This window comes from Phoca vitulina, unplaced genomic scaffold (assembly GCF_004348235.1).
Source record: "Phoca vitulina isolate PV1807 unplaced genomic scaffold, GSC_HSeal_1.0 scaffold4, whole genome shotgun sequence".
Classification (NCBI taxonomy): domain Eukaryota; kingdom Metazoa; phylum Chordata; class Mammalia; order Carnivora; family Phocidae; genus Phoca; species Phoca vitulina.
Window position 1 is genome coordinate 69,635,409 of NW_022589707.1, and position 17,704 is coordinate 69,653,112.

Sequence of the window (17,704 nt, forward strand, 5' to 3'; positions counted from 1 at the left end):
AAGAGAAGCAGACAGACACATGATACACTACTCGATTGTTTGAATGGGAACTTTCAGTAGGAGGGAACTTCCAAGGAACTCATTTTGAAAATGAAATAGAACAAAAACAAATAGGGAAAGAACAAACGATAATGTCAAGTGGAGGTCCCATATAGGAGTGGAATGGTAAGAAGAATAAAGAATCTGGTATTTCTGGTGCAATTTCCCCACTTGTAACAAGATGTGTAGGATACTGTACTATTACCTCTTTTGCTGCTAACGTAGCTCTCTAATATTTACTGATTCCCAAGAATATAAATTATACGCAGAGGCAATATGTGCAGTGGTTCAGAGCACAAGCTATAAGGCAAGGTTATCTGTGCTTCAACCTTGGTGCTGTTGCTTCTGGCTCTGTGACACTGAGAAAACTACTTAAATTCACCATGCTTCCATTTCTTTGTCTGTAAAATGGGCGTGATTAGAACACCTATCTTGTCAGATTTTTGTAAGGATGAAATAAATTTGTCTGGGAAGTACTTAGAAGAGCACCTTGTACACTATAAACACCATATAGCTGTTAAATAGTATTCTTATCTTCAACATGCTTTCTTTAGAGTCTCTAAAGGATAAACACTCTACATTAATTGATCATAAGATAGATTATCTGTAATTAAAACCATCCTAGAAAATTTAAGCCACAAATAATAATAATAATAACAATAATAATAATAATAACAACAACAACAACCATATATAGAAAGATTAACTTTGTCTGGAACTGTCCTAAATTTGTTGCATGCTGCAGTGAATTATCATCTCAGCCTAGGGAGTTACTATAATTATTCCCATTCTGCATATTAAAAACCTGAGGCATCTTGAGATAAACTAACCTACATAAGGCCATACAGCTGGGTTGAGCCGTGGTTTGAATGCAGACACTTTGTCTCCAGAGCTTGCACTGCTAACTTGTAGTGTTTCTGAGAGTAACAGATTATATATCTGTGGTATAAATCACAGATTTATATCTGTGGTAATTTAAAGCTACTTAAAATGTTAACAAGAACATCCATTTTCTCTAATATTCTGGATAAACAGAATTTTATTACACATACTTTTAATGCATCATTAAGTTTTCTAATAAATTTTAAATCCTGAGCTATTCTAATAGTCCTGCACAGTAAATTGTATTAATAGATTTGCCACCAGATGGCAAACTTCGCTAAGAAGTGCTCATTCTTTTCAGGTGCAGAGACGTCATTAGGTACTTCACAGTAGAGTCAGGAGGGAGAAAGAAAAAAAAAAAAAAAAGATGAGTAGCCTTGTGTGAGTGTTTTACATAAATAAAGATAGTTAACCTTCATTTAACCATGCTCATTCTTGGCAGAAAACAAGCAACAATATTATTCAGCTCATGCATTCAAAGCTATGCCTTTTGTTTCTCTTGAGTAAAAGCATTGCTTCCTGTTTTATATATTCAATATTCTCTCAAGATCAAAGCTCTTGGCCTGACTTTGTGATGCTTTCTCATGAAATATTTTGATTATATAGAGATTATCTATCCCCTGGGAAAAGCACTCTTTCAATGTACCTATCCATATGGGTGCTTTGGACTGACATAAACATTTGCATTTGAACTGTTCTGTGGCCTGTCAACATCACCATGGCCCATCAACACTGTCAGGGCATTAGCAGAAGACTAAACACTGGAACAAAATCCTTGATAAGTTAGACGGACTAACTCTGAACCTAGGAAAATGGTCCTTTATGGGCAGATTCTGAGGGCGAATCCCATGTACAAAATAACTAAAAGTTTGACCTGTAGGTTCAACGCTATTAAAAAATGGAATGAAAACACTATGAGGCATAATATAAAATACACCTTTCATATTATCAAAGTAGAATCTATTTTTCAAACTCCAGTTCTAATAGGATTCCAAAGCCTTGCTTGCACGAGAAAAAGTTGGGCATGGTTGAAGATGATTTTCATGTGAAAGTCACAACCGTGAGTGATAGCATCTGTTCAGAGAGCTGACAGTTCTCTTTAAACCACATAGAACAATTCCCAGACAGCTACAAGACTGTCCTTCTATGAGCGGTGAGGTCAAGGAAAAGTCATGTGTGGCTCAAACTTTCTCACCCCAGAATCCGAGAGCCTAAATCTACAGAGCTCACAGCTCTGGCCAGCTCTAAAGTGGAAAATGGATTTGAGAGATTAAACCCGTATCTCTTGTGTACGAAGGCAAAGAACTAAATTCGGGACTACTGGGTTGGCTGTGAGATTGGAATGCTCAAACCAAAGCCAGCAGACCATAATCTAAGGGCTGAGGTCTAGACCTTAAGACACTTTGTTGTTGTTGTTACCCCTTAGGAGGGAGAATGAGGTTTTAAGATGCAAAGTCTTTTATATACACTTTTTAAAAAGATTTTACTTATTTTAGAGAGAAAAAGCGGGAGGAGGAGCAGAGGAAAAGGGACAAGTAGACTCTATGCTGAGTGTGAAGCTGGATGTGGAGCTCAATCCCAGGACTCCGAGATCATGACCTGACCCAAAATCAAGGGTCAGTTGCTTAATCCACTGAGCCACCCAAGTGTCCCTCAAAAATTAATGCATCAAAATGTTTCTACATTTGAATATAGATAGGCATTGGCCACCCAGAGAGACTGTTGGAGGTCAGCTGCTGGGATAGTTGTTAAAATAAGAGGCAGCCAATATTTCATAGATTCAGAGTTCTTATGTAACTTGTAAAGTAGTAAATTTAATGGAACATTTCGAAATTTCTAATAATAATACTTTTAAGAGTGTGCCTGGATGAAGATTTAGGTTAGCCCTGGACACTGGCCCTTCCTGTGATCCTTGTGGTAAAGATTTGCCCAAATAGTGAATGGCATGCATTTGCCTCTTGCCATTTTAAGACATTTTAAGATTAATGGAAAAAGCGGAAGAAAAGTAGTATCTGGGCATTTCCACCAAGAACAACTTGTGAGATGTCCATTGACTGAAACACGAATTTGAATGAACCCCATTTGTCCTAGAATTTCTAGCCAGCATTCACTGCCTCTTTAACAGTTCCTCATATTAAGATCGGTTGTTATGAAATCCTTTGCTAATATGAAGATGTAGTGACTAACATTTATATTTAAAAAATGGAAAGGACATATTTAAGACTGGCAGTGGCTCTCTCTGTAAGTCAAGAAGGGATTTGTAGTCTGTTTTCTAAATCCCCGTTGAGCATTCTTATGTCCAATGGTGCCGAACTACTGTTGGTATATGAGATTTCTATTTCTGCCCTGACAAAGAAAGCACACAGTTGACACTTGGAGACAACACAACTCTGTTATCTCCCAGTTCTGTTGCTCTGAAGTCCAGTTGGCTGGTTTAGCGGTTCTGACTATTAAACAAGGCTGAAATCAGAATGAGGCAGACAGAGCCTCATTCTTTTCTGGAAGCTCATGGGAACAATCCATTTCTGGTTTGCAGATTCAGTTTCATGTGGTTCTAGGACTGAGGGCCCCATTTCCTTGCCCGTTAGGTACTAGAATCCTTTCTCCATTCTCATGTTTCTCCCCTCCCCAGTCCACGACAAGCAAGGTTAAGTCAAATCTTTCAAAAACCTCATCTCTCTCTCTCACTGACTCTTCTGCCTTTCTCTTCCACTTTTAGGGGTTCATGTGATTACACTGGGCCCACTTGGATAATCGCTCTACTTTAAGGTCAGCTGATGAGCAAGCAGCCTTATATCCATTTGCCAAGTCCCTTTTGCCACATAACGTGGCCACAGGGTCCAGGCATTGGGGCATGGATATCTTTGGAGGACCATTAGTCTGCCTATCACACTAAGTTAAGTGCTATAGACTATATCTGATGAGAGAATTATCCCAACATCAAAAAACATGTTCTCATTGCTAGGTCTTTCTGTCTGTTTTGTTTTGTTCTAATGCTTATCTCTCTTGTTCTCACATATACTTATTAGAAATTCTAATTTAGAAAAACCATTTGGGAATCACTTGTACTTATCTAAGAATTTTGTAGACATATGTCTTCCAACCATCTTATTTGCAGTTAACACAGTGGGAGATTAAGTGAGTTTTCCAAGATCCCTAGCAAAAGAATGACACATTTGTTCCCAAAGAAAACAAAGCACTGACAGAATGAAAATGAAATCAGAACACACCGAAATGTCTCCTGGACAATTGCCTTGATCGTGACCCTTGTCCAACCAACACCTTCGTAACTACAACAGGCAGCATCAATAGAACTTTGAAACTCGATGGCCTTGCATCATTCTAGAAGAGAAATAGAATTTGTAACAAAATTCATTTTAGCATTTGGTGAAAGTATAATTCAGGAGGCTTTGATGAATAATTCAAAAACTGGAAGAAGTATGTTTCATGGGGGAGTGGAGGAGTTCAGATTAAGACAAAGCAAGCTGAACAAATAACAACAGTAACAACAGCAACAACAATAATAATGATAAGTAATTGCTAAAGAGGGTAAAGCTCATTTGACATGTCTGGGAAAGTGCTCAGTCAAGAAGAGACTTGAATGGGTGGGACACTAGTCTGAAGACAGAGAAGGGCAGGCTCAGGGGGTGAGGTAAGCTTTCTTCATCATTAGTCAATTGATCAAATAGCTGCATATTTTCATGACATGAGAGAAGCCCAAAGTCACTAATACTAAAGTATAGGCTTTTCTTTGAATATAATATTTTTTTTCTCTCAAAATGTTAGATGTTACTCCAAAAAAGACATACAAATGGCTAACAGAAACATGAACAAATGCTCAACATCACTAACCATCAGGGAAATACAGATCAAAACCACAATGAGATACCACCTTACACCAGTTAGAAAGGTAAACATTTATTTTAATAAAGATTTTATTTATTTATTTGACAGAGAAAGAGACAGTGAGAGAGGGAACACAAGCAGGGGGAGTGGGAAAGGGAGAAGCAGGCTTCCTGCCGAGCAGGAAGCCCGATGCGGGGCTTGATCCCAGGACCCTGAGATCACGACCTGAGCCAAAGGCAGTCGCCCAACCAACTGAGCCACCCAGGCACACCTAGAATGGCAAATATTAACAAAACAGGAAACAACAAGTGCTGGCAAGGATGTGGAGAAAGGGGGAAACTTTTGGTGGGAATGCAAGTTGGTATAGCCACTATGGAAAACAGTTTGGAGGTTCCTCAAGATGTTAAGGATAGAGCTACCCTATGAACCAGCAATTGACCTACTGGGTATTTACCCCTAAGATACAGACGTAGTGAAAAGAAGGGGCATGTGCACCCCAATGTTCATAGCAGCAATGTCCACAATAGCCAAACTGTGGAAGGAGCCGAGATGCCCTTCAACAGATGAATGGATAAAGAAGATGTGGGTCATATATACAATGGAATATTACTCAGACATCAGATGAATATCCACCATTTGCATCATCATGGATGGAACTGGAGGGGATTATGTTAAGTGAAGTAAGTCAAGCAGAGAAAGACAATTATCATATGGTTTCACTCATATGTGGAACATAAGCAATAGCATGGAGGACCATAGGGGAAGGGAGGGAAATCCAAAGGGGGAGAAATCAGAGAGGGAGACGAACCATGAGAGACTATGGACCCCACGAAACAATCTGGGGGTTTCAGAGGGGAGGAGGGAGGGATGGAGGGTGGGGAGATGGGGTAAAAAGGAGGGCACGTGCTGTGATGAGCACTGGGTGTTATACTTATGACTCATTGAACACTACATCAAATACTAATCATGTGCTATACAGTGGCTAACTGAACATAATAATAAAAAAAAAAAGGTTAGATGTTAGATTTGTAGGGGGAGAGACTTAGGTGGGTGATGTGGGTGATGTGGAGGATTCCAAGAAACTGAGCAGTACACTTTGACTGGATAGATCATTTTTTAAGAAAACTCAGATGAGCAGCTGCTTTTGAGCGGCTGGGAGGGAGACCACACTGCTTGCAACACCTTTTCTGTTTTACATTTGGGAACCTGAGAACAGTGTTACACGTCCCAACAAGTAAAGGCCACAAAGTGACTTCATGATGACAAAAACTGTAGATGCAAAAATCTATATGATTTCTTTACGTTTTTGTTATAATTTTCACAAACTAAAGTTAACTGAGATGAGAAAATTATTGAGGCAGTGGGTCACAGGACAGAAAGCAATGGACTGACAGCTGGAGTTCTCATATCAGCTCTGTCCCTATACTTTTTCTTCTTCTTCTGTGTGTGTGTGTGTGTGTGTGTGTGTGTGTGTGTGTTCAGCTCCTTTCTCTCCACTCTCTTCAGTGTAGATAAGCCATGCATTAGAAATACAATTAAATTCAGTCATCACAGTCTGCATTTCATCTTGGATTCCCCATACATCCTGGGTGATTCTTAATTTGCATATGCTAATAGTCACTCTTTGTGGTGTACAGTTCTATGAGCTTTAAAGAATGCATATAATCATGCATCCACTACCACATTATCTTATCACATTTCCACCAACACCCAATGTTTCTTCCAGCTTCCCTTGTGTTCATCCTACCCTCAATCCCTAGCATCTTCTGAGATATCTCGTTTTTAGATTTTTGTTTATCTAAATTGTCATATAAATGGTATTATACAATATGCAGGTTTTTGGATCACTTTACTTAGTTTAAATGCTTAGGAGGATGATTACTGTGCCATAGTTTTACTTTACAAAGAAGCTGTCTAACTCTTTTCCCCAATATGGCACTTCCACCAGCAGTGAAGGACACTTCCAGTTGTTCCAGATCCTCACTTCCATATCTTTCTATCCACCTCTAGCGTTCTCAGGTTTTTGTTTTCAAAGTTTTAGCCATCCTGACAGGTTTGTGGTGGTATCTCATTGTGATTTTAATTTGCAATTTGTTAATGACTGTTTGTGTTGATATTAGTTCATGTGCTTATTTGCCAACTATATATCTGTGGTGCAGTGTCTACTTAGATATTTGGCCCATTTTTTATTGGGTTGTTTTCTTATGGTTGAATGTTAAAAGTTTTTATATATTCTGGAAAAAATGTTATTTCCAGATATGTTATTTGCGAATATTTTCTTTCATTCTGTTGCTTGTCTCTTCAGTCCCATAGAAGGTATTTCATAAAGCAATTAAAAAAAAAAAACTATAAAGTCAACTTTGTTAATTTTTTAAACTGACTATTTTTAGAACAGTTTAAGTTTCACAGCAAGACTGGGGGAAGATATAGAGTATTGACTTATTATTTGTACTTTTAAAAAACACTGGCAGTTTTCATTGGTTTTACAAGATATTTAATTGCTCAGATTCAACTTTGAAATAATATACCACTCCATATTTACTGTAAAGGCTTGACAACCACATAGCTCTCTGGATTCTATGTGATATTGTTGTCCTGTCAGTGCATTTTATATATATTATTAACACACAATGCATTTTTACTATACTTACATAATTATCTTTTAGAACTTTCTTTAAAAACGGAGGTAAATTTCATTTTATCTTCATTTATTCAACTTTTAATCCTCTGCATTCTTTGGATAGATATAGGCTTCTTAAGAATGCTCTGTTTCATCTGCCTGCAAAAACTTTATTTAGAATTGGTTTTTAGGTGAGATCTGCTGGCAGTCAAGGTCTTTAGGTTTTGTTTGTGTGTTTGTTTCAGAAAGTGTTTATCTGCTCTCAAATGATATTTCACTGGATTAGAATTCTGGGTTAATGTTCTTTCCTTTCTTTTTTCAGTACTTAAAAATGTCCCTTTATGATGGTCTAGTTTGCCTAGGTTTTTATGGAAGTCAGTTGTAATTCTCATCCTTGTTACCATAGAGGTAATATGTGTTTTTCGTCTGGCTTCTTTTAAGAGATTTTATTTGACTTGATTTTCAGCAGTTTGACTATAATAAGATATGCCCGAGACTCTGTGTGTATGTTTTAATTTATCCTACTTTGTGTTCATTGAGCTTCTTTCGTCTGGCTTCTTTTAAGATATTTTATTTGACTTGATTTTCAGCAGTTTGACTATAATAAGATATGCCCGAGACTCTGTGTGTGCGTATGTTTTAATTTATCCAACTTTGTGTTCATGGAGCTTCTTTCATCTGGCTTCTTTTAAGAGATTTTATTTGACTTGATTTTCAGCAGTTTGACTATAATAAGATATGCCCGAGACTCTGTGTGTGTGTATGTTTTAATTTATCCTACTATGTGTTCATTGAGCTTCTCTCGTCTGGCTTCTTTTAAGATATTTTATTTGACTTGATTTTCAGCAGTTTGACTATAATAAGATATGCCCGAGACTCTGTGTGTGTGTATGTTTTAATTTATCCTACTTTGTGTTCATTGAGCTTCTTGGGTCTGTAGTTCAATATCTGCCATTAATTTTGGAAAATTCTTGGATATTATTTCTTAAGATGTTTCATCTGATCTGCCTCATTTTCTCTCTCTTCTTTTTGAATGTCAACTATGCATATGCAAAACTGGTATTTTCTCATAGTTCCTAGGTGCTCTGTTCTGTTTCCTTTTGTTCTTTTGTTTCTTTTCTTTTATGCTCTTTGTGTTTCATTTTGGGTGATTTTACTGACTCTTTCTGTAGCTGTATCAAGTCTACCAATGAACCTCATGAATGCATTATTTATTTTTTTAGGTTACTATATTTTTAAGTTCTAGTATTTCCATTTTAAACTTTTCTTATAGTGTTTGTTACTCTGATGAGATTATCCATCTGATCTTACAGGTTGTCTATCTCTTCCATTAGATTCTTGAACATATTAATCATGTTAATTATAAAAAATATTTCTTAGAATTAATCTAAGTCTGGTCTGATGATTGCTTTGTCTCTTGATTTTGTCTTGCCTTTTCATTTGCCTAATTTGTTCAAAACTGACACTTTCACAAGGAGCATAGTTACTCAGGTACATGTGTTGTATTCTTAGAAAAACTTCTGTTAGGCCTTCTGTGTGTGGCTTTATGTGATTCTACTAGGGAGTTGGACTGGATTTGAAGTTTGTTAGTATGGTCACACTCAGTCACACATGTACAGGTGTCACCAACTTCAAAGCCCTTACTGATATCTGTTTTTTTATCAAGTAGACTGCCAAACCATACTTGTCAATGACTATTTCCCCACGTTGGTTTTGGATCTTTCCTTTGCACTGTGCCTGAGGAATGATGGATCTATCTTGCAGGACTCATAACTGTATTCCACTGTCTTTTATGCTATACTTGTTATCTTTAGGATGGGAAGGGCTAATGTTCTTCTGGGTTCTGATTAAGCCACGGTCTTAGGATGGTGCTGTGTTCCTGGGTCACAGTAGTATGGCCTTTATAATACTAGCTTCTTCTACAACTTTAGAGTAAGGATAGCATGTATCCCTGGTCATTCTAGGAGATAATGCTTTTTTTTCCCCTTTTATCTCCCCCCACTGGAATGGTTTTCTACCAGTAACCTAAAGTGGTACTCTTTGCTGTCTTTCCCCTCCAGATTAAGGCATTAAGGCCTATTTCCATGAGGGGGCGAGGAATGTGTATGGATGGGGTTTTTGCAGTGATGTCTGTAGACAACTCCTGGCCCTCAACCTGGCAGAGCCAACACCTCTATAAAAGCTTTCTCAAGATTCTCCTGATATTTCCTATGAGTCTGTGGTGGCATTTGTGGAGGCAAAGCTTAAAACAGTGTACTTGCCCCCAGAGGCTTCATATTCCCATTACCCTACTCTCAATCTTTAGCAATTAAATGAAAAGTTTGAGCTGCATCTTTTTATAGGAAATATGAAGTATGGTGGTGTTTGGTGAATTCAGGTAAGCAGGTGTTCAGGTCCTATTTCTCCCTGCAGTGCCTGTCTCTCCCCAGATTTCTGGTTACTTGGTTGCTCTGTGACTTCATTTCCCTAGCGGCCTAAAAATGTAAAGTAATTTTCGGGTCTGTATTTTTTTCTGCTTGTAAAGATTGAGGTAGTGCTATTTCTCACCTGAAACACAGGTGATCTTGTTCATTTACTTAAACCCTTCAGGCTATGACTTCAAGTTTCTTGTTTTTTGTTTTTTTCCTAAAATGGGGGATACCAAATCCCCTCTAAGGGATCATCCGACACTAACATTTTGGAATATAGGATATTTCCAACAATCTACTTCAGGTTGTTTGAGAAGCCCTTTACTCCTATGTCCCTTCTATAGAAAGAAAATAATCAGGGTTCTGACCTCTTTAATTATTTGTTGTTAAATATGTCATTTCCCCCCCTTCAACATGAGACAAGAACATGTGGTGTGGATGTCCACATTTCCATTTGTTGCACATACACATCTGCACACAAACACACACATGCACAGTCACTGGAATCAGGCGTTTAGATTGCATGCCAGGAGAGAGCACATGCTAGGGCCATCTGTCATTTGTAAAATGTAATATAAGAAAATGCATGCAGTCATATTTGCTGAATAAAAACTATTCTGGCACTTAATCAGATGCATAATGTAAACAGCACATTTTCAGACCATTAAATTAAGTTGCTCCTTATTAACTTATCTGGGATTCCCAAAAGGAATTATATAATTTGACTGGTACTTTCTTAGTCACTTCTATCTGCTACAGAAAGGACCAAGTAGATTACAGTAATCCTGCAAGTATATTAAGGGTTCATTTCACTATTAAATATTTTAAGAAACAGATAACAAATGGAGCAGGGAGATATTTCAAATATAGTGGTCAGCCAGGCAGCCTTAAAATATATGTACGTTATGTTTAATAACATGTTTTATCCCCCATGTCCATAAGTTTTTATACCACTTACATTCCAAGTGATAAAGCAAAACATAAAGGAAGGTAAGAAATACATTACGAAGCCTCTGATGTTAATTATATATATATACATATATATATACGTATATATATATACTTTGCACTATGTTTTATTCATTAAAGTGTCATAACTTGGACATTGTACTTTTGGAAAATAACATGATGAAGCAAATTGAAGACTGGTTTTGAAATTCAAAAATATGAGTGCCATGCAAGTTTCATTGTTCTCTTTCTGATTTGAAGTCTCATATTTTTTTCTGGAAGTATTTTTTGTGGCTTGATTTGTGTTTCTTTAAAAGCCAACTAATAGCATTAAAGTGTAAGGTATATTAAAATTCCTTGATGAAAACTTGAAACTGATACTTGTAATTATTTGATTTAACTGGCTAAATGAATTTCCTTTTTATAATGTATTTAAATGGATTGATGGAAAATTCCACCTTTTAAATCTCACAGCCCCATCTAATACTTGAACTCATGCTATTATTACTGGTCTACAACTTAATAATCAACAATTATATAACCTTTCTCACTCTATCAGTTGTGAAACAGTTTCCCTAGGCTGCAGGTACAAAAAATTACTGTGTGTTTCTCCCACATGCATTCTCATCTTTGTCTTGAGTATTAGAATCCCTATTTGTGGGTTACTGGCAAATTTTCCAGTGTCAAACTCCATGGTCCAGCCTCTTGGCAATGAGGATGCCAAGAAAATGTAAGCAGTTCTTGGATGAAATTTTAGGGCAAGCACTTTAAAGACTTGAGACTTAGTTGGGAAGCATCCGTTATTGCTCTTATCCCATCCTAATTCTTATTGCTTCACATATGTTTGGACAGACCTACAGCAGCCATATTAGGACCAGGATGAAAAGGCTAAGGGAAACACAGAACCATAGCCCCTATATCCCGAACTACAGAAAGAATGCTAGTGACTGCCTACTTCTGGGTTTCTTGTTGTATGAGAAAAATACACTCTTTTATGTGTAGACCACTACAATCAGGTGTCTGATAATAGCAGTCACCTGCATTTTTTATCTAAATGTGTGGTACCCAGATATGAATGAAAAGAACACACTTCCTCTATGCAATATCAGATGTAAGGTTGTGAACAATTCCTGTTACCCAAGTCAACTCTTAAAATATTTTATATTATTTTTCAGTTTTGTTTTTATTATCTGATGTCATGTACAAAGCCCTTATATTTTAGTTGTTTATATTTTCTCTTCTTGAATTTAGTCATGATAACCTATGCTTTATGTCCCAAATAAAAAAAAAAAAAAAAAAAAAGACTTCCTTCCTAGATCCATGTCCTATTACTGGCTTTTTTATCTCATACACTGATTTTCTAGTTGGAAAGGAGTAGGAATATCCTGCATGTATCAAATTGTAATTAGGGTAGGGATATCTCAATCAAAAGCTGATGGTGCTAATTTAGACAAATGCTTGAAGGAAAAGTTTGCTTTAATATATCAACCAGGGCTATATTCAATAGCAATTTCAGGTGTAAAAATTATTTGTAAAACCAGAGAAAATGGTTTATAATGATATTTCTGTGATGAGTGGAAAAATATCTTATACATTTTTTGATAAAATAATTTAACATATTCAACTAACCACTGATTTGACATAATATTCCACAGAGAGTAATGTCTGGGGGCATACTGAGCCTTTTATTAATAATTCCCATCAACTGGGGCGCCTGGGTGGCTCAGTTGGTTAAGCGACTGCCTTCGGCTCAGGTCATGATCCTGGAGTCTTGGGATCGAGTCCCGCATCGGGCTCCCTGCTCGGCAGGGAGTCTGCTTCTCCCTCTGACCCTCTTCCCTCTCATGCTCTCTGTCTCTCATTCTCTCTCTCTCAAATAAATAAATAAAAAATCTTTAAAAAAAAAAAAAATAATTCCCATCAACTGTAAGTTAGGAAGCTACTAGAATTACTGATAACTTCTCTTTTAAAGGTTAGCCCAGACTAGCAGTTTATAGGCATATATGTTAAAAATTTTTTTCATAGATATGGTAGGCTGCTTTCTGTTAGAAAATGGGAATGCTTAACATGAAATCTCAAAATGTATTTTGAGGGTCTGTACTTGTTTGAGATGCTTTATTTCTTGTGTGAAGTAATTTCATAAGACAAGTTTTCAGCTCTCAAAGAACCAAATTATGGAAGAAATATTGTAATGGTGATTTTGACAACTTGAAAAACAGAAACATAGAAACCCATAGACTTAGTTTGAATTCTAATTCTACCAAAGAAATTTTGAGCATAATACTTATTATGAGATACAAAGTAAATAAATTCCATGTGGTACCTGGAATTTACTATAAGGTACTCAAAAAACAAGTTTGAATATCATCAGTCCTAGTTTTGAACTCTAGCTCTACTTAATAAACTGTAAGCATACACATGCCTGTTTTCTCGCTGAAATGAAGCTAAAAAGATTACCCAACAGTTTTTTTTAAAGTTATTGTTAATTTTAAATCAGGTAATATATTTAAGAAACTTAGTACTGTGGCTAGTGGCGATTATTCAATTTCCAATCTATGTTGGTTATCTTTATTTAATTATGAACAATATTTTAGAGCTATAAACAATTGGATACTTTTTAAAAAGCACTTTCAAGTACGCTACCCATTTTAACCATGTACTTTTTTTTTTTTTTTTAAGATTTTATTTATTTATTTGACAGAGAGAGACACAGCGAGAGAGGGAACACAAGCAGGGGGAGTGGGAGAGGGAGAAGCAGGCTTCCTGCTGAGCAGGTAGCCCGATGTGGGGCTTAATCCCAAGACCCTGGGATCATGACCTAAGCCGAAGGCAGGTGCTTAATGACTGAGCCACCCGGTGCCTCTAATCATGTACTTCTATAAGATAAAAAGGAAAACTTTTCTCATCTACACACTTATGGAGAAGGAAACTGGGGAGAAGATTAACTGCACTATCAAGCTAATTACACAAGTGGCAGATGATTTAATTCTAGACTAAGACCTCTTGATTCTCTCAACATTGTCCTCACAGCATTGCTTTCACGAATGTTCTGCCAAACTTATATCCCTCTTCATCCATCTTCTGAATATTATGAAATTCAAGGAGTCAAAATTTTCTGCAGTGCTGTTTGAAGGGTTTTATGTGGTAAACTTGCCCCAAAGTTCATCCATGACAGTTCCCTGTTCTAGCCCACTGGAACTCCCACCCCCGCTCATCCCCATATTGCTTCCATGTGGTTGCTATGATTTCTGTACTCTCTGTGAAATTCTGGCTCATTCATTTTTGGGAAATTAAAAAAACAACAACAACAACTTTGTGCTTAAAAATAAAAGATAAATCTGAAAAAGTAGACCAATCAAGTGAAAAATGACTAACATGGCTTTTATATACTTGCCTTTCTTCTTAGTTTTTTGTTGTTGGTGTTACATTTTATGGATATCTATGTGGAATCTTTGAAACTTTTAAAGTACATTTTTATTACCCCAATGGTTAAAAAACAGCCATGTAAAAAATTTAAGGAAATGGTCTTGTTTGAAAGAGCTGAGTGAAATCAATATGTGTTGCCAATTGAATGTGGCACAAATTTTTAATTCAATGTGTTAATTCAAAAAAGCTACTTGAAAGGCTGTCTGGATATATATTTTCAATGTTAATAGAACTTCTATATGGTAGGAAATGAAGGAGTACCTGGCAGGTAATGAATAAAGCAGGGAGTCACCTTCCATTATAAAAAAGACATTAATTTCTTAATTACTAACTAGATCAGAGTACCTTTAGGCTTAAAGAATCTGCAGTGATATTCTACTCCACACCACAACTCATTTTACTAAATCTCCAAAAATAAGTGATTTATACAAAATCAGAACACAGAACTTGAATTTTTTTTTTAAACACTGTTTTGCCAATAATTACGATTTCCATGTGTTTGGACTTACTTTCCTAAGGCAGTCTTTTTCCTTAGGGTTACACAAAAGAAACAGTGTAGACAAACAATGCATTTCTTTTAATCTTTCATTATAATTGTTTCATTCAACTGTTTATATAGCGTTAATCAGGAAGTTAACCTAACCTAATGACCACTACCACCACCGCCAGTAACTTTTAGCAAATCTTTATGAAAACCTTGATACAAATGTTTATAAGACTACATAGTCTATTTTCTTTGGAAAGTCCTTTCTTCTAACTTTTTATCTACTTTCTAACCTATTTTTCATTAATTTAACTTTGAATCTTACATTACTTAACAATATCCACCCCCCCCCCGCCAAAAAAAATCAAAGCACAAGTAAAAGTTTTCAGATGAAAGGAAAGCATTTGTAACATACCAAGATAGTTTTAAAACTCAAACAATTTTGAGCTATTCATCAGGCAAGTCCTTAAAATCCCTCTTTAAACAACACTGACTATAACCACCCCTATGGGCTCAATTTTCAAAAGGAAAATATCACACGAACACTTCTGGAATGAACTTCGTAAATGGGTTCATCTACCTAATCTAAAAACAGATCTTGGGAAACAAAATTAGAGGGTGTGAAAAACATTTTTAAACTTTATTCTTTGCACCAAAAGGCCAAATCGTGGCACAGTGATTGGAAAAATACCCCAGCTATAATTAATGCCTTTCATATTAAAAGAAAAAAGTCTGGCATAGGCATAAAGCAATTAGATACTTGTAACTTTCCAGACTCTTCAGTTTGACCTCATTTTTTCTTTCCCTAGTCTAGAATTTCATTCAAAAATCTACCTAGAGGCTGAGAGAGATGATTCAACCAAGGCTCAGAGAACAACAAGAACTATCATTACTCAACATTTTTCTTAAATAAAGACAAAACCTACTCTAGCACCTCTCAGATTTACCATTCTATTTTTTCCCCACTTTCTTTCACAGTTAGGGAGAACAAGATCAAGAACAAGAATTTCCCTGGGCCATCATCTTTTTTTTTTTTTTTTTCTATGAAATGTTGCATCAAACAACTTTGTGCATCTATGTATGATATTCTAACTAGAAATTTTATTTTGAGTCATTACTTCTTGTTTGCAAATCATTAAGATTTATTTTAATAAGTCTCTAACTGCTGGGATACCAACTTGAGATTTCACTTTACAAGGAAAGAGGGCAGAGAGATTTGAGAACAACATCTTCCAATTTTCTATTGAAAGATCATTGTGGTAATAATGTGAAAGATGGCTTGAGAGAAAAAGATCCCTCAGAAAGCCTCTAGCTAGTGTAAGAGAGATTCAATGTGCACTTGAGCTAAGGCATTGGCAAAGGGGATGGAGAGACAGAAAATGGTCTAAAGCTGTGATTCCTCCAACTTCAGTGGGCAGCAGATTCAGAGTTTCTGATGTTGAGATTGGGCCTGAGAATATGCATTTCTAATAAGTTCCAAGGTTACACAAATGCTGGTAGTACAGGACCATCCCTTTCAAAACAACTGGGCCAAAACTTTTCTACTCAAAGTGTGGTCTTTGAACCAGCAGCACTTATTAGAAACTTAATAGAAACAGAAACTATTAGGCCTAACTCCAGTCCTACTGTATCTAAATCTGCATTTTTACAAAATCCTCAGGTGGTTCCTGTGAAGATTAAGGTCTGAGATGTAGTGCACTGGTCTAAAATGAAGAACAGGTAGGATCGATGGAGTTTGGAAAGAATAAAAGAGAGGGTCTAGCATGACCAGAGCTACCACCTCAAGAATTAGGTAGAGAGCGGTAATGATGTTTAGTAAGCTTCCCCTACTCACAGGTGGAGATTTGACAAAATTTAGTAATTTAACAAATTTTCACAAACACCAAATTCTAACATAAAAGATAATGCACAAGGCTAGCCCCCAAAGTATATACAGGTTAAGTGTGTCCTCTTCTGAAAACTGAGAATGAGAACCAAGCTTTCTCTATCAAGTCCTTGCTCTGCAAATAGGAAAAAAAATTCAATTTCTGGCTCTGATTCTGGACTTAGATTTCCATCAATTCTGGTAAGAGATCTAGTCTCAGGCCAGATATATAAATCATCTCCTTCCTTCCCACAGGTTAGCCAATCTCTTGCTTTTTTTATGTTAACAAAAATGGAAAGTAACTGCACTTTTTTTTTTTTTTTTTTGCACTCATTTTTTTTTTTAAATGAGTAAATGGATTGGGCGCCTGGGTGGCTCAGTTGGTTAAGCGACTGCCTTCGGCTCAGGTCATGATCCCGGAGTCCTGGGATCGAGTCCCACATCGGGCTCCCGGCTCAGCGGGGAGCCTCCTTCTCCCTCTGACCCTCTCCCCTCTCATGCTGTTTCTCTCTCTCTCTCTCTCTCAAATAAATAAATAAAATCTTCAAAAAAATGAGTAAATGGATTATTAAATTAAGCAACGAGTTTCAAACAAAACACAAAAGCAGGGCTGCTCCTCTGTTCTATAAATGTGTTGCTCTTCAGAACTTTCTGTCTTGGGAAAAGATGAAATTTTGGCCAACTCATCTGTCTCTGAGAACAGGACTCAGTAAATGATGTCAGGAACCAAGAATTATAGGCAGAAACATTTTTGAAAGATGAGTGGCTAAACATATGCTCTGTTCGTTGGTGGAGTACGGCAGGCGCGGAGCAAACAGCCCACATCCAAATCCAGGCCCCCTGCTAAGTGGCTGTGAGATTTTTGGGAATTCACTTCATATCTCTAAATTTAAGGCTTTTCATATCAATCTTATATTAATCCTAACACATGGTTTATGTGAGAATTAAATGAGATAATATGCAAGAAAGCATAGTACCTGAAAGCTAATTTCTCAGTATTTTTAGGTATCTCCTGTTTTTTTCTTATCCACTGGCCATAAATAAATACAGCATAAATAAATATGCCGTATTTTCCTGGCTATTGCAGAAAATCTGGACTGGATCAGAAGCAGCAGGGCAAAATTGTCAGCATTAGAGTTTTCAACCACTGGGCTGCATACTGATGTGCCAGGAGCTTTTCTTTCACA

At 36.7% G+C, this 17,704-nt stretch overlaps 1 pseudogene; it reads left to right on the plus strand.

Moving 5' to 3' along the window:
- Nucleotides 1-1,945: 1,945 nt before the first annotated feature.
- Nucleotides 1,946-17,704, plus strand: part of LOC116630916 — a 48,386-nt pseudogene continuing 32,627 nt past the window's right edge.